General features: G+C 46.8%; 1 long non-coding RNA gene and 1 pseudogene across 2 annotated transcripts in view; both read right to left on the bottom strand.

Moving 5' to 3' along the window:
• Window positions 1–27,222, bottom strand: part of LOC136384679 (uncharacterized) — a 708,322-nt gene that overhangs the window by 282,615 nt on the left and 398,485 nt on the right. The gene's annotated exons all lie outside the window — the stretch shown is intronic.
• Window positions 7,197–25,915, bottom strand: LOC136384902 (BAR/IMD domain-containing adapter protein 2-like 1; annotated as a pseudogene).

Raw genomic sequence — 27,222 nt, 5'->3', positions numbered from 1 at the left:
ACGCCTTGTCAATTCGCAGACGTACAAACGGCTGGTTTGTATCAGAATTAGGAACTACAATCACGTACCTGTTTATAATAATGTCCACATCATAGCACTGCAGTCTGCAAAAGAATTTGGTACTCGTGGTTATTAACCTGGATACTTACTTATGGGATATATTATGACAACAAAAAAAAAAATTGTTTATTCAAAATGGGTGAATGGTACTTAATTGTTGGGGGAGGGCAATAAGGGAAAATAATCCAAAAATATCTTCTGCATATACCCCCCCCCCGCCCCCTCCCCCACCCACCAGCTTTTCTTTCGGCCCAGTTATGGGTATATCTTTAGGACTCTTAGAAAATTCTTTCACTAATTTTTCTCCTGGATAAAAAAGGAATGGCCAAACCCTTCTTTGACAAAAGAGAAAAATCTTAATTTGGGAAAGGGTGGCAGGCCTAAATGGCTGCTCAGTTTCTTTCAAAGTGTCCCTTGACCTCCTTTTGAAGTCACTCCCCCGTCAAACCTCTGCACATAATGAGACCACCCCCAATTCCCCTGCGGGCTCATGTGATGATCGTGGGCCAGGGATCCCCAAGTCGGACACGGCTCCAACTTTAAATCCCCAGAGGGCTTTGTCCAATTTACAGTTTCATAAGATCTTTTGAGATTTTAAGTGATTATCAGAAATACGCTGATGCATCTTTTTAAAAAAAAAAAAAAAAAAAAAGATTCCTTTATTCCTATCTAAACTCTTTTAACAAAGGTATGACGCTACGTACAAAAGCTGTCCAATTTCTTCCAACCTTTTGGTTCTTTCGAAAACACAGTCATTTTGTCCGACATTGAAAATGTCTTGATTTAGTTGTCTTGCTATTTTGGGCCTGTCCTGTCCCCTGCCGTGGTAATAAGGAGGGGGCTCCCGCTGGGCCCTGAAGAATACCATTTGACGGCCGCTACAGAGCCAGCAGCTTTTATTGATGGAGCCAAGAAAATGAATGGGTATTAGTGTCCAAACATTTCAACATGCTCCTGCGGCCACGCACAAAGGGGACTGATTTGCAGCAAATTTCCACTTATTTTCCAAAAGTATTTACCTTCCCGAAGCTCGGCTGATCACTATAATAGCAGAGCGGAGGGGGAGGGGGAAGAATGACCATTTCAGAACCCAATTCTTTTTTATATATCTATATTTCTGAACCTTAAAAGCGCTCTCCTTGGCAAAGGCCAAGGCCACCAACGCTTGTGCACCCTAGCACGTGATCACAGCCGCTCCCATGAAGAGAAAATGCGGAGGCAGAGAAATACAACACAAATGAACCAAGAGAAATCCCCAGAAAAGGACCTAAGTGAATCAGATATAACCAAATTACCAGATGCAGAGTTTAAAATAACGATTGTTAGGATGCTCAAAGATATTAGAACAACCATAGATGGTCGTGGTGCCCACCCCAGGCATGACAGTGTCAAGGTATGCCGGGATCACGGACTTAATAGCGACTAATCCATCGAGATGTCTTATTTAAGAGCAAGATGTGGGCGATTTTACGTCCCAATGGCCCTGAGGTAAGAACCAGATGCCGTTTACGACCCAGTTTAGAAACCCCCACGATTAATGGGCCCGGAGCAAGAAGAGTGCTACCATGTGGTGTCCGTCGGGTTGTTGGTTTCACAGAGGTTGGTGGATCAAGAGACCCCCTTTTGGATGAGGATAGTCCTGTTGATGAGGATTCTAGCATACTCCTCAATCGCCCACATGGGATGAATAACCTCTATTCTAACATTTAACCCAACTATAACACTACTAAACCTCCTCCTATATATCCTAATAACAACCACGACATTTATACTCTTTATGATAACTTCAGCAACAACAACCCTCTCCCTCTCCCACATGTGAAATAAAATACCCCTAATCACTACTAGCACCCTAACTATTATACTCTCACTAGGAGGCCTCCCTCCCCTAGCTGGCTTCTTGCCCAAATGAATAATCATTCAAGAACTAACTAAAAATAACAATATCACTTTGGCTACATTAATAGCCGTCACTGCACTACTCAACCACTATAAAGACTGCTGTCTTAGGGACAAATGCTGATGAACTATTTCAGCAGTTCCTCCTCCTTCAAAGACTTGTATGTCAACATAGAACTCCATGTTTCATAGGACATACTCGAGCTCACTCCATGCTTCCTGGAGCTTTAGCACAAGGGAATGCCCTTTTTTTTTTTTCTCTTCTTTTTTTTTCTGTATTTTTTCTTTTATTTATTTATTTATTTTATTTCTCTGAAGTTGGAAATGGGGAGGCGGTCAAACAGACTCCCGCATGCAACTGACCGGGATCCACCTGGTATGCCTACCAGGGGGGAATGCTCTGCCCCTCTGGGGTGTTGCTCTGTTGCAACCAGAGCCATTCCGGCACCTGAGGCAGAGGCCACAGGGCCATCCTTAGTGCCCGGGGTGGCTTTGCTCCGGTGGAGCCTTGGCTGTGGGAGGGGAAGAGAGAGAGAGGAAGGAGAGGGGGAGGGGTGGAGAGGCAGATGGGCGCTTCTTCTGTGTGTTCTGGCTGGAAGACGAACCCGGGAATCCTGCACACCAGGCCAATGCTCTACCACTGAGCCAACCGGCCAGGGCCTAGGAATGCCCTTGTTGATCAAGCTACCCAAAAGAAAATTAATTGGAGTAACCATGACAGGTCGAGCAATTCAGTCTCATACTATTCATCACCAGAACGCTGCAGTCCGGTGTAAACAGTTTCAACTTTCCCGGGAAGCAGCACAACAGATTGGGAAATCCTGTCCAAGGGGTCCTACACTACAATCTCTCCCTTCATTTGGAGTTAACCCTCAAGGACCCCTACCAGGACAACTTTGGCAAATGGATGTGACTCATATACCTTCATTTGGCAAACAGTCCTATGTCCACATTACAGTGGATACATATTCCGGATTTATAGTAACCTCTGTCAGAACAGAGAGGCTGCTAAGCATGTTATAGCTCATTGTCTGTATGCATTGTTCTATTATTGGGTTTCCTAAACTGGCTAAACTGAAAAGGCTCCTGCATATGGAGCAAAAGCATGTACGGTATTTTGTCATGCTTACAATCTTTAAAGTTAAGGTATTATTAAAGTGTACCCAGCAAATATTTTAAGGTCAATTTAAAAAAAATTTTTAAAAGGGGATAGTCATATCCTGGAACTCCTACGAGTCTACCATATTATGCTTTTTACTTAAAAAAAATTTAAATTTCTTTTGAATGCTGATGAACAGGAGACACCAAATCTTTTTCACCTGCAAACTACTACCTTCTTTATTAGATCCAGCTAATAACACTGTTTTGTCTTTTTCCAAATAGCTCCAGATATATGGAAAAGATTTATATAGGCAGATGGGGATCCTCAAACCCCTCAGCGAGATCTTCTGAGCATGGCTTTTAAGATACCTAGAGGCAGAAAAAGCCCAATAGAGATCAGGGGAACCACCAGCTTTTAGGATACACCCTTAAAGGCTCCAATGCCCCAAAGGGGTCTCCTAGGATGCCATCTGGGTCCTGCTTCAATAGTGGAAAGGAAGGTCATTGAGCTAAAGCCTGCCAGGCTTACATGTCTCTGCTGTGAGGAAACAGGGACACTGGAAGGTAGGCTTCCCCCTCGCTCCTGTAAGGGAGGGTTGTCTCTTCCAGCCCTGCTCCAGCCACCTATGACCTAACCTTGCCCAGAAAGCTGGGGTTTGCCACTGAAGGCTGAAGGTGCCCAGGGCCGTCGGCCCCATCTACGACACTGTGGACGAGCCTAGGGTATTTCTTCCAAGAAGCAGGTAAACTGATCTCATTTGCAAAAGGGCCACTTAACTATGCCTTGCCTGAATAGTCAGGTTTTTTATTCTTCCCTCAAAGATCTCTGTTGTGGGTGTTGATAGTCCTATTTTCTGCTGCTTTGTTTAATATATAGTGTTTCCTTTATCCCTCCTACCTCAATGCCCCACTCATATCTCAGGCTGGGAGCTACTCCTAATTTAGAGCTCTCTTTCCTCCTTTTGCCAACTTCTATTATGAATCTACCTTTGCCACCCAGCTTAGTGTATCCCAAAGTTCACTTTACCACGCCACAGTCGCAGAGCTCCAGGGAAAAGCACCCTGGTCTCATCTCTCCAGGCAGAGGATGGCTTTTCCAGTCTACCTGAATCATTACCAGCTAGAAGCAGCGGTCATTGGGACTTGGACATGATCTGCAAAGTATAGAATGGTGACAACAATTCCAGTGCCATGTGGACTTTTCCTGGACTCCTGCTCCTTGTGACAGCTCCTAACAGACTGAACTGGGGTTGGGTTGCATTTTTCAGGGATTTGGCATGGTGTTGGGGCCAACTTGGACTTGGTGAACATGTTAAGGACACTACTCTTTTATGGATTCTTGCTGTATTGGCCAAGAGTTTGCTTAAAGGCTTTAATCACTGTAAAAAAAAAATAGAAGACTAGATAGGGAAGATGAGGCACATCTACACCATGGTATACTATTCAGCCATAAGAAATGATGACATCGGATCACTTACAACAAAATGGTGGGATCTTGATAACATTATACGGAGTGAAATGAGTAAATCAGAAAAAAACAAGAACTGCAGGATTCCATACATTGGTGGGACATATAAACAAGACTAAGAGACATGGACAAGAGTGTGGTGGTGAGGGGGTGGGGGGAGGGAAGGAGGGAGAGAGGGAGGGGGAGGGGTACTAAGAAAACTAGATAGAAGGTGACGGAGGACAATCTCTTTGGGTGATGGGTATGCAACAGAATTGAATGACAAGATAACCTGGACATGTTTTCTTTGAATATATGTACCCTGATTTATTGATTTAACCCCATTAAAATAAAAATTTATTTAAAAAAAAAAAAGAAAAAAAAGTGCTCTCCTACTTCCGAATAAAGATAATCCCTCTGGTTGCCAGGCTTTTATGGATATGGGGATATGTCTAAGGTCCTGGGGCCTTGTACTTCTCATGATTGTCTTAAACAAGGGAAGACCTCGCACAGCCCAAAGGAAGATAGCTGTTTGACATACTGGGTGAACTGCACAATGCAAAAAGATCAAGCAACTTTATAGGATCTCAGAATTGCCGACCAATGAATCTGCATGAGGCCAAATAGTGAACATTGCTATAGAGCACATTCAATTCCGGGACCAAATCCCAGATAGGAAGAAGCCCAAAGATGACCTTGGGCTCACGGAGCATCTAGCTTCTATCTGCCCATAAACACTATTAGCTGAGCACCTACTACATGCCACATATTGGAAACCTCCCTCCCAGAGATGTGACAAATGGCCAGAGATGTGACAAATGGCTTTAAGTATTGCTTCCCCACATATTTTGAGTCCACCACTTATGAGACCTCCTTAAATTCATTCATTTCAAAAAGCCATCTCTGAGCAGGGCTGCTCTTTATTTGGCTGCTCTTTATTCTGTATGTATTACATTTTCTGCCCCAGACATGCCTAATCGAAATTTTTTTTTAAGTCTTTTATTATAATGAAACAATAATACCTTGACATTTACAGAGACCTCCCGTCCTGTGTGTGGCCGGGAAGTGACCAGAAGTGACCAGAGTCCCTTCTAGACGAGACAGACGAGGATGGGGAGGATGGGAAGGGGCAGGCAAGCAGGATGGGTGCAGGATGGACAGGGATAGGGATCAGGGGAAGATGGAGGGGAGGTTGAGGAGAAGAGGAGAGAGTTGAAGTTGAGAAGCATCAATTCATTATTGGCAGCACTTCCTTAGTTATGAGAATCATATGTGCCTTGTGCCTTGAATTGCCTTCTCATGTGCCGTGACCAGGGGCTACAGCAGACTGACCCCTATGCTCTTGCTCAAGCCAGCCAGCTCAGCCTTAGCTCAAGGCAGATGAGCCGCGCTCAAGCCGGCAGCCTTGGGGTCTCGAACCTGGGTCCTCCACATCCCAGTCCGACGCCCTACCCACTGCGCCAGTGCCTGGTCAGGCAACATAGAGGCTTCTGTGAGCGCTCTTCTTCCCTAAGTGGTGGGAGGAGCAGCAAGCCGCTTACTGAGTTTGAATGGGGTTTCTTTGCTGGCTGGAGCATCTTCTCAAGACAGGTGTTGCCTGGCACTGCACTGCCTGAGTCCTGGGGGACTATCGGGGTCATCGCCCTCCTTGGTGACCCCAGACAGGATGAGGATAGGACAATGACCCTGAGGTCTCACTCACACTGCTTTTACCTGTAGTTGTCTGTGGCCAATTTCAAGCTTACAGAAATAATGCTAACATTTAACGGTAAGACCAAAGGAGCTCTGTGAGCAGCAAGCCCCCTTCCCGGCCCGCACAGCAGGCGGCCTGGGTGTGACTTTTCCTCAGGATTCACCACTCCTCCAAAACAGGGCCTGATCCCTAACGGCCACTGGCGCACCGGGCCACCTGCCCCAAGTCCCCTCCCCGAGAAGCCCGGGGCCCTACACGGGACAGCAGAGCTCAACGCGGGACCCTCCCAGCCACCAGATTCCCGGGGAGCCTCCTGGCTTTAGGGGCTTGTGTGTTGGTACCTGACGGGAAGGTGTCAGGGTAGGTCTGTGACAGCGGCAGCTTTCGTCCCCTAGCTTAGCGAGAGCACCCTGGTCTCCACACGTGGACTCCTCAGGCGCACATGTAGACCCTATGAGCCAGGCTTGTGTGTCACGGCCTGGTGGGTTTCCACGGGTCACTCTGGTTGGTTACTCAGAACCATCAAGGTCAACAGCTCTCGGGCACGATCGAGTACTAGGTATTACAGCTGGGACAGGGACAGGGACGTCTCAGCACTACAGCCCAGTCTAAACCAGATGGGGAATCTCTCCATCCTGGGGAGCTCTGCATTTCACTACGCAAAAGTTAAAAATTAAATTTTATATAATAATATCCTCATAATTTATATAGCTTCAGATTATTCTTCAGATAAACACCATAATGACACTTAAGAGCAGGTGCAACTGTTCTCTTTTGCATTCAGGTGCAGAAAGCCAGTCATGAAAGCAGACTATCCCTAATTCTATTTAAAAAATAACCATAGAATATTTAAAGAATGATCCAGTAAGGACTGGAACCAAATTTACGGCTTTTTTGAACAGAATAGGAAGAAAATACTTTAAATGATTGAGTTGGTCACTCGATTTATCTTAAAGGCAGAAATGTATAAACCCAACTATGTGAAACGGAGACTATTGATTGCTCAGGTAGAAAACATTTAAAATCAGGCACCCTCTGGTGAAGTGTTACAACAGTTACAGCAATAAACCAACCTATCATTCTGCAAGTGAGAACTTAACATTAGAAGATCCAGAAGAATTCCTTGGCCATGTTTTCATCGAATGATTGGTGCTGATCGATCATTTGTCACCGCTGGTGGGAGTTTCACAGTAGCAAAGGGGTTTTCAGCTACTGTGGAAGGGATGCTTTGCAGTCCCGTTTGTATTATCAGGAGGTGTGGTTTCCGGTCCGGACACCGGGGCTTTGACGGTGGAAGTAGCTTTGGAAACATCTCCCTTCTCCGCAGCTGTTCTGGCGGACAGGCACTGCAGGTAGTCCGGCGGCGGGATGGCCACGGCCACGGCCACGGCCGCGGAAACCTTCTCGGACAAGACCACCCACCGTGCTCATGCTCCTCCCTGGGGCGGGGCTCGGTGAGGGCGCTCTCACTGTCTCCTCCGCGTTTTCTTCCAGCGGCTTCGTGGAGGAGGACAGGAACCAGCCCCTCGCTCTGGCGGCGTCGTCCTCCCCGTAGAGCCAGCCATCCTTGTCCTGTGCGCAGCTCAGCAGGGTCTGGTTGGCGCCGGCCGTGTGCGGGAAGATGGTTCTCACCTTCTGCTTCTTCATCATGTTCAGTCCGGTGGCAACAGAAACCGACCGCTGCAAACTGGGGTGTCCTCCGAAGCAGCTGAATTCTGTGCAACTGTTGCTGGGTTATGAAACATATCAATCCAAGGACTGGTGTTCGCTCTGGCTGACGGCGCCAGGGGGCACCACATGGCTTCTCTCGGTCATTGGGGGGAAGGGCTGAGGCCTCCAGGAGGCTGGGGTGGGGAGAGGGGGTCTTTATTTCTTCTATCATGTGGATAATTTCCTCTGGTACTTTGGTGGCATCGCAACAAGTTTTCTGCCACCTGGGCAGTTTGGAATCGAGTCATTCTGCAGACTGCACGTGGTGGCGCTGCAGCAGGCCGGCCACGCTGCCGTGCTAGTCCTCTAGGAAGCAGAAGCGCCTCTTCTCCTCCAGCAGCGCCTCTTTGCGGCCATCCGCAATGAGTTTCTGGATCTCACTCTGGCGAGAAGTAACTCTGGTTTCTATGTACTCAATTTCTGGATCTCACTCTGGCCACAAGTAACTCTGGTTTCTATGTACTCCATTTCTGGATCTCACTCTGGTGAGAAGGAACGGTTTCTGTGTACTCAATTTCTGGATCTCACTCTGGCCAGAAGTAACTCTGGTTTCTATGTACTCCATTTCTGGATCTCACTCTGGCGAGAAGGAACGGTTTCTGTGTACTCAATTTCTGGATCTCACTCTGGCCAGAAGTAACTCTGGTTTCTATGTACTCCATTTCTGGATGTCACTCTGGCGAGAAGGAACGGTTTCTGTGTACTCAATTTCTGGATCTCACTCTGGCCAGAAGTAACTCTGGTTTCTATGTACTCCATTTCTGGATCTCACTCTGGCGAGAAGGAACGGTTTCTATGTACTCAATTTCTGGATCTCACTCTGGCGAGAAGGAACAGTTTCTGTGTACTCAACTTCTTTGTGTTCGTATTTGAGTACATTGCGTCCTCCTTGACTTTTTCCTTCTGGTCTTCTTCAGTTCGGCTTGAGATTTCTCCAAAGAATCTAACTTATTCCTGTGCTCTGTTTGGTATCTTTTCAGAGTGGCGTTCTGTGTATTTCACATCAAGTTCTGTCTTCTTCTCCAGCTCTTGTATAATCTCTTTATGGAATGTTTTGAAATTTTCTTTAAAACTCTCATCCAGTTTCTGGTGGGTACTCAAAATCTCTATGAGGACATGGCCCCCAGCTCTGTCGACACAAGGGACCCGGTGGCTATCTCACCGATCTTTGGCCACTCCATCGTAGTAGGCTTTTTCCCGCCAGGATCATAGCATTAACAGCTTTTTCATAGTTTTTCCCTCGGTTTATTAAGTTTCGTAGCCGCGGATTGAATTGTTCCAGAACATTCCGGTAGGTGCTCTTGGTGAGCCGGTTCACCTCCTTCCGGGCCTTTCGACATGGCTGAGGCCGCTGGGTCAGCCGCCACCACAGCTGCGGGCCCGCGAGCGCCGGGCGCGCGCGTCTCCACCGCCGCCGTCGCCGCGGAAGACCCGGAGGAGCGCAGAGATGCGGCCTGACGCCAGCTGGACAGGCGGCCCAATCGAAATTCTTGCTATTCAAATTCCAGCCAGCAGGTCCAGTCTTCTACAACCAGTCCCCAAAGCCCCTAAGATGGATGTGAAGGTCTTATTTCTCTCAGTTCCTTCTCAGTGCATTCCTCTTTTTTTGTTTATTTCTGTGCATGGACTTCTGGATAATGAACCAACCTAGGGGGACGGCTTGATGACAGTCACGTTCCCGAAGTCTCATGTGTATCAACCTTTGCACATTGGAGGTGGCCTTTGAATGGGGGGAGGGGCTTTAATGAAAGAATGAGCTTCCCTAACGTCACATACTCTGTGGTCTTCTCCTTGCAGAACTTCTCACTCCACCAGCGTCAGAAATACACGCGTTGTTCTTCCTTTTCCTCCAAGGCACGAATTTGCTTTGCTAACACGTCAACTCTGTCAGTGGTTTTCAACCTTTTTATACTTGGGGACCAGTGACAATGGAAGAATTATTTGGGGGACCACAAAGGCAAAAATCACCCTGAGCATAAGTGAATTCATCTGAGATCATTGAGTTTATAATCTTCCATACATCATCAGGGTGGTTGGCTCTTGCAAACCAGCACGATATTTCCAATAGACCAGTCCGCAGGCCGGCAGTTGAAAAACACTGAGCTCTACTTCACACAATTGTTACCATTCTATTGCTCAAACTTCCATGCAGATCAGCACAACAATGTCAGGCTACCTCTGTAAGTCCAGCTCTAGAATGCTAAGATGTTGCTCACGGTGTAAATAGAAGTTATTCTAATGCAGGAGATGTGCAATAAAGAACAAAACTGCATCCTGTCTCCATAACTAGTTGTGAGACTTTGGGCTGGTTACTTAATTCTCCATTACCTCAGTTTCCTCACTTGTAAAATGGGGATAATCGTAGCTACCTCATGAACTTATGTGCAGATTCAGGGAGTTACGAGAAATAAAGTGCTTAGGACCTAGAGATGGCTCAACTGTTGAGAGATTTTTCCAGGTGGAAAAGGAAGAGGGAACAGCATAAGCAAAGATCCAGAGGCTTAAACCAAAGGAAAAGCATGGGTCCATTCATAGAAAAATGAATCTGATCGCAGGGTCTCTTCTCAAACTAAAGGGAAGTTCGAGTGAGTACCAACTATTATGCCTTTCAAAGGTCTCCCAGGAAACAAGCTACTTCACTCAGTTCAAAACATCACCACCCAGAGGCCATAATGAAATATTGTCGGTAGTGATGCTTCAAGCAAAATCTGCCCATTATTTATGACAACACCTCTTCCCAAATTTATTATTTCCAATAAAAGCCTTCAGTGAATGGGTAGAACTTCCAGGCTTGCTGGCACTTTGTAGAAGTTCTCCTTGCTCAAGCAATCTTACCTGTATGACAGGGCCTGAGGAATTCTCTAGAAGCTGTGGAGCTATGTCTTGATCTCCCTTTTGCATGCCTGTCTTCAGAAATCTCAAAAGATTTAAGGCATGAGGGATTATATATGGAGTTAAAGACTGAAGTAGTGACCAAAATGGCTATAAAATCAAGACATTTTGTCCTGGCTGCATAGCTTGGTTGGTTAGAGCATCAGCCCAAAATGTCAAGGTTGCAGGTTTGATTCCCCAGTCAGGCACATACAGGAACAGATCCGTGTTTCTCTCTCTCTCTCTCTCTCTCTCTTGCTCTCTTTGCCTTCCTCTCTCTCTAAAATCAATAAATATTTTTTTAATCAAGAAATTTTATAAGATGGAGGTAGGAATCTGATTAAAAGAATCTAAGACCTATTTAAAATGGAAGGTAAGTTAGTGGTATCTCAAAACAAACATTTGAATGTCTCTTGTCTAAATTAAATAGCCTGAGAGACCAGGTTTAATAGTCATTCCATAATGTATTTTTTGAATATTGTGCATCAACAAAACAAGAGGAAGTTCCTGGGAAAAGCTAGTAGAAAAGCCACCCATCTCACATACCACATTTTTTGCTCCATAAGATGCACTTTTTTTTCCCCCAAAAGTGGAGGGGAAAATGCCCATGTGTCTTATGGAGCAAATGTGCATTTTTTTTTTTAGCTGCTGCAGGTTCCCGAACAACTAGAAGAGTATTTGAACATTAAACTCTCTTCTCATTTGTTAATCACAGTGCTAATGGCTGTTAATACTGCTGTTGAGTTTACATTGTTAAACTATTATTGTCATATATTTTATGAAATATTTTAACACACTATTTGGTACAGAATATTGTTTTTTCTTATTTTCTTCCTTAAAACCCTAGGTGCATCTGATGGAGTGAAAAATACGGTAAGTTAGTTCCCTTGAATCAAAGGGACTTTTAAAGTGAATAGCTTTTCTCCTTTTTATTCCTTTTTAAAGTAGTATATATGCAGATTTGGCCAATGATTGAAACATACAGCCCAACCCATTCACGATCCCTTCTTCAACCCTCAGAAGTGAACCACACAGAAGCCTCGCTTATTCAAGGCTCTTAATCCGTCATGTAACCAAAAGGAAATTCTGCTTTTTCTTTAGGTGAACAATTACTTTTATGTGACAATAGCCCTACACGCGGTGAATCACACCGCAGAGAGCCGGGGTTACACTGCTTGACCAAACTGTCCAACCTGGCCAGACCCCTGGTTAATGAATAGTTGTTGTTTTTTTCATTTTGTACGAGCAGGGCCTTTCAGAAAAAAAAAAAAAAAAAAAGAACTGTGTTCAGAGAGATCAAGAGAGAGAAAGAGAAGAGAGAGAGAGAGAGAGAGACAGAGAAAGGCTCAGTGCAATAGCATTTTGTTGTAAACCATACAACTTCATCCCGGCATCCTTGCTAAGTGTTGGCAGGACACGTATTAGAAGCATACAGTTCACCTTAAAGCATTGACTCCAAATATCAGACGCTCCCCTCCACGTTGGGGGGAGGGGATCATCATGATGCGGATTGTTGCCCACCAGCCCAAAACCACCTTGGGCGGCAGCTACTTACCAGCTCTAATCCAGTGGTGGTCAACCTGGTCCCTACCGCCCCCTAGTGGTGGTCAACCTGGTCCCTACCGCCCCCTAGTGGTGGTCAACCTGGTGCCTACCGCCCCTAGTGGGTGCTCCAGCTTTCATGGTGGGCGGTAGCGGAGCAACCAAAGTATAAATAAAAAGATAGCTTTAACTATAGGAAGTTGTTTTATAAAGATTTATTCTGCCAAACAGCGAAAAATTCGACATAAAGTACTTGGTAAATAATTATTATTATATGCTTTAACTTGCTGTAACTCTGCTTTATAAATTTTATAAAGTTACTTCCCTACTTTATAAATCACCATGACTGTGGAACTGGTGGGCGGTTAGAAAGTTTTACTACTAACAGAGATACAGAAGTGGGCGGTGGCTATAAAAAGGTTGACTCCCCCTGCTGATCTATAAGAGACAGTGAATGACTACTCAGTCATCACGTCATTGAGATTCTACCATGTGCCTGGTTTGCCGAGACACAGATATCGTGGATGGGTTCACAGGTGAGTGGTGACCCCCGACAAGGGAAAATGATAATACAGCGTGATGCTGAGGGGGTGGGCTTCGAGAGCAGAGAATACAGGTGCAGGGGAAACCAGGCGGCTATTGACAGTGACCCCAGCCTGTGGGGGCGTGTGCGTGGAGGAGGGTGAGTGGTGTTTGGGAAGATGCCATCAGAGGTTTACGAGGCTAATGTTTCTCTGAGCTTGAGCTATTTACTTATTCTTCCTTTTCCTTTTCTACATATTTCCTGCTAGGTACCACTGCTCGATGTAACCTGTACAAGTTTTTGATTATTCCATTAGAACTCAAGAAAAAAAAAAGTGGCAAGGAAATCCATCTAAGCAGCCACTGCTAAAGACTTGAGCTGCCTCTCAAGTGTGTAACACATTTTTGATCCTTGGGTTTTTCTTCCTAACAGGTGCAGAATGTGCTGGCTTGCTCTATGATGTTAACCAACTCATGATGTTGTAGTAATTCCATCAGAACCCATCCACGTTTTTGTTCACAAATGTGAACTTTTCTGAGGGATCTTCAGAACAGATGAGCTACCTTCCCTGAATCCCAGCTCTGCCCCCTTTCTCCCTCCCTCCCTCCCTCCCTTCCTTTCTCCCTAGCCTGCCTGCCTCCCTCCCTCCTTCCCTCCTTCCTTCCTCTCTCCCTCCTTTCCTTCCTTCCTTCCAGTTGTTGACATCTCTGGATTTCAGATTCCTCACCAAGGACATAATAAGTAACAATAAGTGTTAATAACAGGACAGTAATAAAAATAATCTCTGAAATAAAAATGAGGCCACAATCATAAGATCAGCTAAAAAGAGTCGCCCCAAGGGAAATTTTTATCCAAAATTTAATCCATTCTTATTCTAACATTTCCTAGTTTGGAATCGACTCGTTTCATTGTAGACACTGATTTTCTGGCAAGAAAAGAATCCAAGAATTCTCCATTTGTCCAGATCCAACTCAACCTCTAAATCAACCAGTCTTCTTGCATATTTTGGTTCTCCCACCGATGAGAGTCTTAAGGTAATAAGTTTAGGCTGTTAGTTTAGTGTGGTTTTATATTTGACTTCAAACTTATGAGAATTGGGGAGGAGTTGGGCTGTTCGGCCAATGCATTCGCTTAGTACCGCTCTGCGAGCGATTGCGTAGAGACTATGAGATGGGGCAGGTTTCAGGGAGCCTGGCATCCAGACGGTGAGGACAGTGTAGGCGTGGGCAGACTGACCAGGGCTGGGCCAGGGAGCAGGGATGCTGCTACATAGGTCCCATCCCTGAGGACAGTGTAGGCATGGGTAGACTGACCAGGGCTGAGCCAGGGAGTAGGGATGCTGCTACATAGGTCCCATCCCTGAGGACAGTGTAGGCGTGGGTAGACTGACCAGGGCTGAGCCAGGGAGTAGGGATGCTGCTACAGAGGTCCCATCCCTGAGGACAGTGTAGGCGTGGGCAGACTGACCAGGGCTGAGCCAGGGAGTAGGGATGCTGCTACAGAGGTCTCATCCCCAATTCCAGGCGAATCAGCCTTAAAATTCATGGATCCAAATTAACCACTCCAGAGAAAAAAACATCCACTTTTTGTTTCACTTATTTATGCACTTGTTAGTTGTTTTTTGTGTGTGCCCTGACCAGGGAGCGAACCTGCAACCTTGATGTATCAAGATACAACTGGTTCACCTGGCCAGGGTCCAGCCAGAGCACTCTTCTTTTCTGCATGTTTATTGATACATTAACATGATCAACATTCCACTAATAGCCTTCAGTCTAAGGATGGGATGTGATTTTCTGTGTCAGATGATTTTCAACTTCTAAATCAGTGGTTCTCAACCTTTCTAATGCTGTGACCCCGCAATACAGTTCCTCGTGTGGCGGTGACCCCAAACCAAAAAATAATTTTGGTGGCTACTTCATAACTGTAATTTTGCTACAGTTACGATTCAGAATGTAAATACCTGATATGCATTATGTATTTTCCGATGGCTTTAGGCGACCCCGCCGGGGTTGCGACCCACAGGTTGAGAACTGCTGTTCTAAAGCATTGCTACCTTGGCTAACTCGCAGGAATTTCTCTTCTACACCTGGAACCTCCTTTGGGGTGTGATCCACACTGATTACATATGTGCTGTTGGAGGGCTTTTGTGCAATTTTTATTTCATAAAGGTCTGAGATGTTACTTTTATAAGTTTGGGTCGATAGGAACAGGAGACAAGATTATGTTGGTAGAAAGCCCAAAGTTTTCTAAATGTAGATGAGCACAGATTAAGAAAGCGGTAATTAATTTCCTTTGACCTCATGCTGCAATTCCTTTCTAAAGCTGTCATAAAGAGAAAGAGGCCAGAGAGTAGAAGTGAGGCTGTGTAACAATGCAATTAAACTCTTGTAATGAGGTCGGGCCTTGGACTTGTTGCGACTGATATCATTATAGCAAATGAGAAGGCCCTGTATGGATGGTCGGATTATTATTTTTTTTTAATTCATGCCTTTTTTTTTTTTGTTTAACTCTTTACCTCCATATATATATATATATACACACATACACTCCTTGGACATATACAGCTATTGTGCAATGCACATCTTTCTTTTCAGAAGCATCATTCAGTTGGCTCAAGCAACTGTTCTTTTTTTAAAATATACAAAGCAGAGAAGTCTAAGAGTAGCAGAAAGAACTCAGAATTAAGAGTCAGGACAGTAAACTTGTCTCTTGCCTATTGGCTCTTAATTTGAAGTGTCTCCAGAGGGTTTTCAAAGGAGGGCGTGGCTAGGGTAGCCATCCTTGTCCTGCCCTGCCTCTTGGTTGCCTAAGGAGAAATAGATGGGAGGAAGGGAGGGAGGGGGGGGGAAGGAGGGAGGGGGGGAGGGAGGGAGGGAGGGGGGGAGGGAGGGAGGGAGGGAGGGCAAGCAAGCCTAGGGTGCCCTGGCTCTTGGTGGCCTAAAGAGATGAAGACTTCAGGTAGATAGGTAGGTAGGTAGGTAGGTAGGTAGGTAGGTAGGGCAGGGTAGTGCAGGCCTAGGGTGTCCACACTAGCACTGCCCTGCCTCTTAGTACCATAAGGAGACAGACCCGGTAGGTAGGTAGGTAGGTAGGTAGGTAGGTAGGTAGGTAGGTAAGGCAGGTCTAGGGTGCCCTGCCTCTTGCTGGTATACGGGAATGGAGATGCTAGGTTGGTAGTAGGGCAGTGTAGGCCCTGGATTGCCAGCCTGGGCCTGCCCTGCCTCTTGGTGGCCTAAGGAGATGGAAAAGGCAGTTAGGTAGGTAGGTAGGACAGGCCTAGAGTGGGCACACTATGCCTTCTCTGCCTCTCAGTGGCCTAAGTAGATGAAGACTGAAACGGTAGGTAGGTAGGTAGGTAGGTAAGTAAGTAAGCAGGGCAGTGTTGGCCTAAGGTTACCTGCCTAGGTCTGCCCTACATCTTGGTGGCCTAAGTGGATGGAGAAGGCAGGTAGGCAGGGCAGGTCCACGGTGTCCTACCTCTTGATGGCCTGAGGAGACAGAGACGGTAGGTAGAGAGGTAGGTAGGTAGAGAGGTAGGTAGGTAGAGAGGTAGGTAGGTAGGTAAGGCAGGCAAAGCGAGCCCCGGGTGCCAGCCTAGGCCTGTCCTGCCTCTGGGTGGCCTGAGCAGATGGAGAAGACGGTAGGTTAGTAGGTAGGGAGTTAGGTAGGGAGGGAGGGCGTGGCAGGGCAGTACTAGTATAGCCACCCTTGTCCTGCCCTGACTCTTGGTGGCCTGAGGAGATGGAGAAGGCAGGTAGGTAGGACAAGCCTAGAGTGGCCACACTATGCCTTCCCTGCCTCTTGGCTAAGTAGAGGGAAACGGAGAAGGTAGGTAGGTAGGTAGGCAGGGCAAAGCAAGCCTAGGGTGGCCAGCCCAGCCCTGCTGCGTCTTGGTGGCCTGAGGAGGTGGAGACGTTAGGTAGATAAACAGGTAGGTGGGTAGGTAGGTAGGTAGGTAGGTAGGGCAGGGTAGTGCAGGCCTAGGGTGTCCACACTAGCACTGCCCTGCCTCTTAGTAGACTAAGGAGACAGACACGGTAGGCAGGCAGGTAGGTAAGTAGGTAGGTAGGAGAGGGCAGGCCTAGGTTACCACCTTTTTTCTGCCATGCTTCTTGGTGGCCTAGGGAGACAGATACGGTAGGTAGGTAGGTAGGTAGGTAGGTAGGGCAGGGCAAAGCAAGCCTAGGGTGGCCACCGTAGGCCAGCCTTGCCTCTCGGTGGCCTAAGGAGATGGAGACAGTAGGCAGGTAGGTAGGACAGGCCTAGGCTGCCCTGTCTCTTGTTGGCCTAAGCCAGTGATGGGCAATCTTTTGAGCGTGGTGTGTCAAAATTCGCCAAAAAATGCCCTGGCCAGTTGGCTCAGTGGTAGAGCGTCGGCCTGGCGTGCAGAAGTCCCGGGTTCGATTCCCGGCCAGGGCACACAGGAGGAGAAGCGCCTGTCTGCTTCTCCACCCCTACCCCTCTCCTTCCTCTCTGTCTCTCTCTTCCCCTCCTGCAGCGAGGCTCCATTGGAGCAAGGATGGCCTGGGCGCTGGGGATGGCTCCTCGGCCTCTGCCCCAGGCGCTAGAGTGGCTCTGGTTGCAGCAGAGCAACGCCCCGGAGGGGCAGAGCGTCGCCCCCTGGTGGGCGTGCCGGGTGGATCCCGGTCGGGCGCACGCGGGAGTCTGTCTGTCTGTCTCTCCCCGTTTCCAGCTTCAGAAAAATACAAAAAAAAAAAAAAAATTCGCCAAAAAACCGAGCATAACTCGGGTGGTGTGTCACTTCGAGAAAAAACCATAATTTCGCGATATTTATAGTTTAAATAACAAAAATGTATAATTCTAATATATAACTGTATTTAATAAGCCAAAAACTAATTATTTAACTTACCTGCTTAGTGACTTCTTTGTTCATCTGTCAGTCGGTTTCTTTAGTTGGTCTTGATAGTATTTAACTTGTGTGGGGTGCCGTGAACTAAGGTAGGTGAAAGGGAGGGGGAATTCTTTAACTAACCTGCCTGTCAGTGACTTTTTTGTTGCTGAATTTCATTGGCTAAATCTTCAATTGAAGCTTGGTATTTTGTACACTTTAAGCCCAAGCAAACGCTACTAACTTCATCTGTCAATCTGTTTCTTTTGTTGGTTTTGATATTATTTAACGCTGAGAATAAGGCCTCACAAAAGTACGTAGAGGAAAAAATTGTGAGTAAAGCCATTGCTATATTTTCAGGGTGCTAAAAGTGTCTGGTAATCGGTTCCAGGCACTCCAAATTTCCTGTTCGTAGTGGCACTCCTCTTGATTCTCCAAGCGGCACCTTTCCAGATTCTCAAGCTTTGACCTCAAGTCAACAAACACCTGAGCCCAGACGCTGTCTTGAAATTCTGCAAGTTGCATCTTATGTAAATTAAGATGGCTGCCGCTATTTCTAATGGCGGGAAACGGCACCCATAGCACAGGCCCTCGCCTCTCCCAGCCTCCCCCTCACTTATCTCAGTCACGATGGTCAATTAGAAATCCATGACACCCCAGAACAGTAGACTGGATGATGGTCGCTGTGGTTATGTGGTTGCTGGTAATGGCGATCACAGGGCCCCCAGAGATGCGTCCCCCGCGGCATTCCGCTGCTCCCTGCTCCGCCGGCCGGAAGTGAGGTCAGAGATCCCCTAACGGCCTAACCGGAAGTCCCAGAACTAGACGCTCTGGGCCGGAGTTCTGTTGTTCTGGCCTACAGACCTCCAGCACAGAGTATCTACACTACAGCAAATGTTTTATCCTTGGCTGCTGCACCTGGCCGTGCAGGAGCCGACGATGAAACGTCCTTCTCAGCATGCGGCCCCATTCTTCTCTGGTATGCGGCCACGTGTCATTGAAAATGGCTACACGTGTCAGTGCTGACACACGTCATAGGTTTGCCATCACGGGCCTCAGCAAACGGAAACAGAGATGGTTAGTAAGTAGATACGTAGGTAGGTAAGGCAGGGGAGGCCTAGGGTGGTTGAGTTGGCTTGCCCTGCCTCTTGGTGGTCTAAGGCAGTGGTCCCCAACCCCCGGGGCCGCGGACCAGTACCAGTCTGCAGAGAAAGAATAAATAACTTACATTATTTCCGTTTTATTTATATTTAAGTCTGAACGATGTTTTATTTTTTTTTAAATGACCAGATTCCCTCTGTTACATCCGTCTAAGCCTCACTCTTGTCGCCTGTCTTGGTCACGTGAATACATTTGTCTGTCCCACCCTAAAGGCCGGTCTGTGAAAATATTGTCTGACATTAAACCGGTCCGTGGCCCCCAAAAAAGGTTGGGGACCACTGGTCTAAGAAGCAGAGACACTAGGTATGTAGGCAGATAGGTAGGGCAGTGTAGGCCTACTGTTGCTACCCTAGGCCTGCCCTGCATGTTGGTGGCCCGAGCAGACAGAGACAGTAGGTAGGTAAGTATAATAGATAGGGGAGGGGAGGCCTAGGGAAGCCACCTTTATCCTGCCCTGCCTCTTGGTGGCCCGGGGTGCAGGTCACCCTGCTTGAGGCCCCTGCTGGGAAGGCAATCCTAGCCGTCGGTGGGTTAGTGGACGGGTTTACCTTTGAACCTCCCTCTGTCTCTGTGCTCCCTGCTATTCCCAGGCTCTGGCTTCTCGGCACTGATTTCGCTACGTTCCATACTCAGGGGCAGTCCCCTTCCCTTCCTGTCCTAGCAGCGCCGTCCGCCTCTTCTCATTGCTCATTGTTTTTGCTTTATTTCGTTTGCAATCTTCTCCGTCCATTTTCATGTGGGAGCTGCCTTCCCTTCCCCGGAGTCTGAAAAAAAACTCTCCTCTTAACGTTTCATTAGCATTTCATCTCCGGTCCCTCCCCAAAGGATGAGGGCCTTTTGCGATGACATTTCAAAACTTTTCGGAGGCGCAGTTACTATGTGGCTTACAGGGCGTAAAATTCTTCAATTAATAAAATTAACTCAGAAGTGCATTAAAAAAAAAACACACACACACATGTTGGAGCCAACAGGAAAATACTAGATGGTACTTCTTCAATGGTACCCCTAGTTTAATTTTAGAATACTAAGTAAATAAATGTCCTTATGTGCATATAATTTATGGGAATAGTCACTGAGTTAATGTCCTGTCACTGAGTTAATGTCAACATGTAGAAATTACCATAACTGGCTTCTCCCGATCATTAGATGCTGTGCATTCATAGGCTGCACAGTGATTCCAGACTCCGGCAGCATGTTAGAGAAATCGAGGAAGGTATCTCCGCATGGGCCCTGGCCAGGTTGGCTTCGTCCATTAGGGTATTGTCCCGAAATAACAAGGTTGAGGGTTTGATCCCCCATCAGGGCACAACAAACAAGAATCAACCAATGAGTGCATAAATAAGTAGAACAACAAATCGATCTCTCTCTCTCTCTCTCTGGAATCAATCAATAAAAAAAAAAAAACTATTCCCCAGGAGATCTTAATATGCAAGCAGAAATGGAAACTACAAAAAAACAAACAAAAAGCCATGTCCATCTATCTTGGAAAAACACAGTAAATTGTCAAAGATCTTTGCCACTGAAAAATAGGGAAGCTGGGACCCGCCACTGTGGGCGGGGGGGGGGGCTCAAAAAATCTGCTCAAGACTTTAGAGAATCTTATGTTACACCCTAGCGCCCCCCCCCCCCCCCCCCCCCCCCCGTCCCTCTCCTTGAAAATGTTTCCACAAATGCTTTCTTGGAAACAGCAGGCCTGTTCTGCTATATAGGATGCTGAGGGGTATTTAGAACCCCATGCTTTCTGATAGACACAGTGGCCACTGGGCCCTCCCCAGGGGCCCAGCTCAAGGAATTATCTGCCCATTGTCACCTGGCTTCTCCCAGTCCCTGACCCTCTGACGTCCTTAACTAGGAGCACTGTCACAGGATGTCACTGTGGATCACAGGCTCTGGGCTTCCTCAGATCTGCATTCAGATCCACACTTGACCACTATGATCTCTGGGACCTTGAGTTATTCCTTAAAATCAAAAGGTCTCACTTTCCTCCCCTGTAAAATTAAAGTACATGCTTGACTGTATTGTTTTAAGGTGAAATGAAGGATTATAGGCAAAAGGCCACACCTTCTTCCTAACTCCGTTTCACCAGACTTTCCATCAGAACAAACCTACCTGTTGGATACTCTTGTCCAATCTTACGTCGAAATCAGTAGGCAAACATAAAAGATTTCATGCAGGAAAACTATGCCATTCATTCTCTTGTCATTCCCCAAGTGACAGGAGAGGGAGAGATGGTGATTGGAAGAAATGATTGACGTTTCGATGCTTGCAGTAGTTTTGTGCTCATCCTTGTACAAACCTCAGCTTTCAGAGTTGGATCATTCATTCAGGAAACAGCGTCTTCCCTGATTGGCCCAACCCAAGACCTTCGGGAACAAAGAAAGCACAGCTGTCACTCAATTAATTGTTGTTGCAACTTATAACTAGTAATACAGAAACTAAATAATATATCAAAGGACACCCTTTTTATGACTGTAAAAATAAAAGAGTGACTACCTCAGTGTTCACAATATTGTGGGTACAGTTAATGGAGTCTGAATGCAGACGCACCCCAAACCCAAATTTTTTTCCCCCAATAGGTAACCATTCTAATGCGGTGTGTGGATGCTTTGGAATCGGGTGTGGAGATTTTTTTGTTTTTTTCCTCCCCGACATTTTCTGGCCAAGGATATCATGAGATTCTGCAGGAACAAGCATTCTTCCGTTCAAATTTATATCAATTAGTTTAAGACAGTAATTCAATCGGATGGCCCACTGGATTTTGAAAGACTCGCAACCATGTCAAAGTGACGACCTTTCTCCTTCTCTCTCAGCCAAAAGCAATTTTTTAACAAGGAGCCCTGGAAAGAATTGCTGGCTTAATAATTAGTTATTGATCACGGCCAATGCCATGGTGAGACCCTTGGATTAGTCGGAGACCAGCAAGTCAGGAGGTGGGAGTTTCCTTTGTCAGATCAGGAGAACGGAAGTGGGCATGGGAGTGCCGGGCAGAGAGAAAGCAAAAACGTTGACACAATCAAAAACAGCTTCATTAGGTAGGTTTTCGTCTTCCATGAAGATTCCTTTCGTCTGCAAAAGCAGGAGTTCGTCTTGAACCTGGATAGAGGTGAAACCAAATTATTCCCAACTCCTAAATTAACATAAAACAACTTGGTAGTATTGCTCCATTTAAAGAGCCTGCAAGAGACCAGCTATGAGTTCAGTAGGCTCAGAGACCGGGAAAACTGCTTTGGAACAACACCGCACAGTTATTTTGATAAATTAACCCTGCTTTGGCCAGCGTTTTGCCTCGCTAAAGATACCATTAACCCCCGTGCCCTGCAGTGCCCATTAGAAACCATTTGGACACATGCACAAGGAGACCATAACAATTATAGACAGTCGCTTTAAAAGTATAATTGACTTTTCTGAGTGCTAATTTAGGCGTCACTTTAGGACTGCATAAAAATTTCCGCGTATGAGCCGCTTAATGGAAGAAGAAACTTAAAAGAATGATTTTATTGTATTTTGACGGGGGCTAGGGGGAATGATTCCATTAGTTGTACAATTTCTTCCTAGAATAGAAAAAAAAAAAATATATATATATATATATATGAAAATGTAGAGTCAGATGACAAGGAAGTCACAACTTCTGGGGAGTGTTGAAGGTGGGTTTGCCTGGTCCTACGGCTGACAAATATGGAGGTTAGGGGGTAGGCTCCATATTTAGTGACAAAATTTAAGTTGAAATCGCCCAGATCCAAGACAATGCATGGCCATAGTATAGAAATCTTTAACAGTGTGGTGATTGCCCGGAGTTGGGGTAGGGAGAGGTCGAGGGGATAAATGGCGACAGAGAGTTCGGTTGTGGGGGAAGTGACCACACGATCGTGGACAGAGATGTGTTGCAGAATTGTGCACCTGAAACCTGTATAATTTTGTTAACCAGTGTCACTCCAACGAATTCAATAAAAAGGAAAAAAATGGTAAAAAATTTAAAAATAGAGCATATTTTTTAAAAAAAAGTCATTGAAAAATATATATGGGTAAAAAGCAGATGGAACAAATCACTCAACGCTAGCTCTAGGGCAGGGGTCTCAAACTCAACTCAGCATGTGGGCCGCAGAGCAAGATCACAGCCGTTCGGCGGGCCGCACTAGGTCTACAAAAGGCAACTGTTACGCAACACTTTTCTCATTGCAGTTGAAAACAAAAAAAAATTAGTACAACAAGCACAATCGTACATGCAGTTTACTCAGTGTCACAAAATGACCAGAAACTGTAGTTCGCATCACAACTGCTGTTAACTAAGCTAATATCTAGCTAGGATGCTAGAGAAATGAAAAATACAAGTAGGCCCCTAGGCTTACTTAATTTTATCCAAAATATTTTGAACTTCGTGGATTAGTCTGCGGGCTGCACAAAATTGTTCGGCGGGCCGCATGTGGCCCGCGGGTCGCGAGTTTGAGACCCCTGCTCTAGGGTTTTATCTTTCTTGGAGGCATTACCTGTTCCCCAGAAAAAAAAAAAACCAAAACACCTATCCACCTATTTTGCATCCAACCTTAGAGCGTTCTGATGGTTTGAGAGAGTAGAATCACATCCGAATGTCGGGATGATTTTGTGGCAATATAAGAAAGAGATATACAGCATTTAGCTCACCGTCACAAAATGCAAAGCGTGTCCTTAGCACCAGTCATTTCCCTACTTACAAAAGACGCTCAGACCCAACCCGGGCAATTGTTTGATTGGGATGTCACAGCCCCGATTCGGGGTCTCTCCTGGCTTCCAGCTGACTTCCAGGTCCCCAACGTAAGAACTATTCACCTCTCACCAGACCTGTGGTGGCGCAGTGGGTCAGGCCTGGAATGCTGTGATCACTGGTTCAAAACCCTGGGCTCGCCCCATCAAGGCACAGACGAGAAGCAACTACTACAAGTTGATGCTTCCTGTTCTTCCACCCACCTCTTCTCTCTCTCTCTCTCTCTCTCTCTCTCTCTCTCATCTCTAAAAAATCAATCAATAAATTTATTAAAAAGGAAAAAATTATCCAGCTCTAGAAGTGTGACAGGACCCTGGAATTCTTAGAAGGTGAAGCAACTACAGTCAAGTTCACCAGCTCACTTGTTTCTTTGTTTCTACGTCAACCTGACCTTAGACATTGAAAAGAAGTCGGTGGTCATGAGAGTGATGTATATCGCTATATACATATGAACTATACGCTTCTCGAAAAGAACAGCTCAACACTTTCTGTTCACGTGTAAGAGATAAAAAAAAAAAAAAATTAAAAGCGGCCATATTGGGAAGAGCCACAGGCTTCAGAGAAAGTGAGTGTTCTGGTCCCGTTTGACCTGAGATGGGCTGGCTGACTGTGCTCGAGTCACATGTCCTGACTGGTCTCTGTTCTCATGTGTAAAAGGGGTGGAGCCTCAAGTCTCACTGGTCAGTGTGGTCCCGAGGCCAGCAGCCGGCGCCTCACAGGACAGCTTGTCAGAGACGCAGAATCTTAGACCCTTCTTCAGACCCACTGACGCAGAGTCTGAATTTGAATAGGATTGCCAGGGGAGAGAGAGTCTGGTCCACTTGACCTTAAAGCCCTGGCTGGCCAGCTCGGTTGGTTTAGTGTGTCATCCTGACAGTGCAGAGGTTGCTGGTTCGATCCCCAGTCAGGGCACATGCTTCTGTCTCTCTCTCTCTCTCTCCCTTCCTTTCTCTAAAATCCATAAATAAACATCAAAACAATACAAAGGACCTTAAAGATCACTTCCAACCCTGTTCTGGTTGGGAAGTGGAAAATAAAATACATAAGTTGAAAAGGACAGCCCCACTTCTGTTGTGTTTGTGTGCATTTGTGCACACACGTGCACGCAAGGGTATGTGCGCGTACTCACGTCCAAATATTTAGCTTCCTATACCACATGGATGCCTGAACTTGCAAAATCCATTTTTTTTTTTTTTTTAGTTTCAAATGGCCTGAGATAGAGCAAAATGAGAGGGGACCCCTAGTTCCGCTGTGTCGTTGGTGTGACTCAACTTTCCCACTGAGGACAGGATCCAAAGACTGAGACCCCCTCTTTACCCCGAAAGCCCCTGCGAGCTCACATCCAAATTAGGAACGTACAAGAAGTCATCTTATCTTTTATCTCCCCTGCCAGCATCACCTGGTCTGTCAGGCCTGTCTTTAGTAGCCCCGTGCCAAGCTGACAGCTCTCTGCCCCCCAGCTTGGGAGCGGTGGGGACAGCCGCCCCTCCTCCTCTCGGAAGAGTCACTTACAGGGGGCGGCTGACGCGGAGGCAGAGGGCGAACAATGGAAGCCTGTCAGGTCCGACAGTCCGTCCTGGATGTCTGGGTGCCGGGCTGACAGCACAGGGCCTCCGAGGGGAAGCTGCTTTGCTGGAACTAATTAAACAGATGAAATTATTACATGAATATGCAGGTGTTGTTTACATTTCACCATATGGTATTATTTCAGGTAATAACTCGCAGGAGGATCCCTGCCCCTCATCAGGAGGAAGTGGGTGGAAATGTGGGTCCCCTGTGTCACCTTTCGGTTGCTAGGCAGGCACTGAGGACACAGGTCCTGCTCCCTGAGTGGCAGGGAGCGCTCAGCCCGGATCCCCGGGACCCGCTCGGGGAGGGATGGAAGGTGTGGGGGTGGGGGTGGGGGCTCTTTAGTGGAGCTGCAATGGCTACAGCGGCCAGAAAGCCTGCCCTGACCTTGCACACGGACCCGCCAGCTGTCTACAAGGTGAACCTGAGAGTCCCCCCCCCCCCCAAGGCCCGGGCGCAGCCTTCTGGCCGGCATTTCCTCCCAGCGTGGGAGCGTGCCCATCGGGCAACTGATTTGCAAAGCGACACATCAGAACCAAGCGAGCCCTCCAAAGGGGCGCTGCGTCCTCCAAAGCAGACGACCTAGGGAGGCCGCAGAGGCTGCGCGGGTCACGGGAAAACACGCCCAAACAGCCGTCCTTCTTCACCCCCGTGACCCTTCCGTGCCTCTGGTAAGTAAGCACTCACGGCAAGCCACGTGGCCAGTCTAACTCGGACTTCTTCTGATCGCTCGTCACCTGCATCCGGCTCATGGCGGAGCAAGGGCCTGTAGGTTTCACCTCCAAGGCGATCTGTGGTGTTCTCCTGTGGCCTCATCGCCAGGGGGCCGGCCCGGGCCCTCAGCACTGTCACTGAGCTGTGATGGTGAGCTCTTCTACTCCGCCATCCTCAGGCCGCAGTCGGCCCCACTATCAGAACCATCTCTAAAATTCTCACTCTGGCTTGCAAGCACTCACTCAACACTCAACGTCTTCTCCAGGTTTAGTCCCAAACCACACCCCCATCCCACACCCCCACCCCCCAGCTGCTGTGCCAGGCCATCCCATTTCCCACTTCTTCCCACTCCCAATGTCCTTCCATTTTCATTCTAGGCTGTTCCCTGGGTTGTCCCCCTTCCCTGAAACATTACCCCACTTTCTCTCCTCAGCGTAAAGCCAATCCTCCTTTTATGTTTGCATCGGGATCCACCGTGATGACTGTGATTATCTGAAAGAAAAAACGTGACCATCTCATCTGGTCTCTCAAACGCGGCGTTAGTTCCTCCCAAGAGATAACTGACCCAGAGAGCCTTCCCTGAACTGACTCACGCCTCTGCCCAGACACAGGCAGGCATGTCTGCAGGCCACACAAACTTTCCTACAGACCTGAGCTCCTGTTATCTGTGCCAAGCTGCAACCAGCTCTTGCTGCTGAGCAATGCCAGGGACATTATCTAGATCAAATGACAGAAACAGAACACATTCTTGTGAATCCTGCAAAATACTCCAGGCTACCCAAACCTTATCCTTGACTGAACGATTTGGTGATTACTGAATATTCAGGATTTCTCTCTTTCTTCCTTTCCTTGTATTTTCCTTTTTTTTCTTCTTCTTCTTTTTTTTTTTTTTGCAATTGACAATAATGCACTTAGACCATGTTTCAAAGGTTCTTGTATGCAAAGATGCCTTTCTTTCAAAAGCCTAGATTCCCTGTCGGGAAACGGTTGGGTCTGAAGGAACACGTGCTTCTCAATCTAATGGAATTTCCAGATCGTTTCCACACCCCCCCCCCAAAAAAAGGTGGTGATGATCTAGACTTCAATCAGCAACCTAGAAAAGTGACGTCTGCCCGCATCCTTTATGATGTTATGTTCTCCCGCCTTTCATCTTGTTTTCGGTTGCCGTTTTCATTTGGCCGGGAAGAAGGTTGAAAACATCTTCGTTTCATTTGCGGTTTTTGCTTTTTCACCATGAGAGTTCAGCGTTGTTTACGATGTCCGCGGTCTTGCCAGACTGCCTCTTGCTTGAAACCGATGCTAATATCTATTTCCTATTTTTCTATGAAGTTGTTTGTCTTTCTTA

The sequence above is a fragment of the Saccopteryx leptura genome, chromosome 13 (genome assembly GCF_036850995.1).
Source record: "Saccopteryx leptura isolate mSacLep1 chromosome 13, mSacLep1_pri_phased_curated, whole genome shotgun sequence".
NCBI lineage: Eukaryota > Metazoa > Chordata > Mammalia > Chiroptera > Emballonuridae > Saccopteryx > Saccopteryx leptura.
The sequence above is the reverse complement of the archived record's forward strand: the minus strand, read 5'-3'. Positions and strand labels throughout refer to the sequence as shown.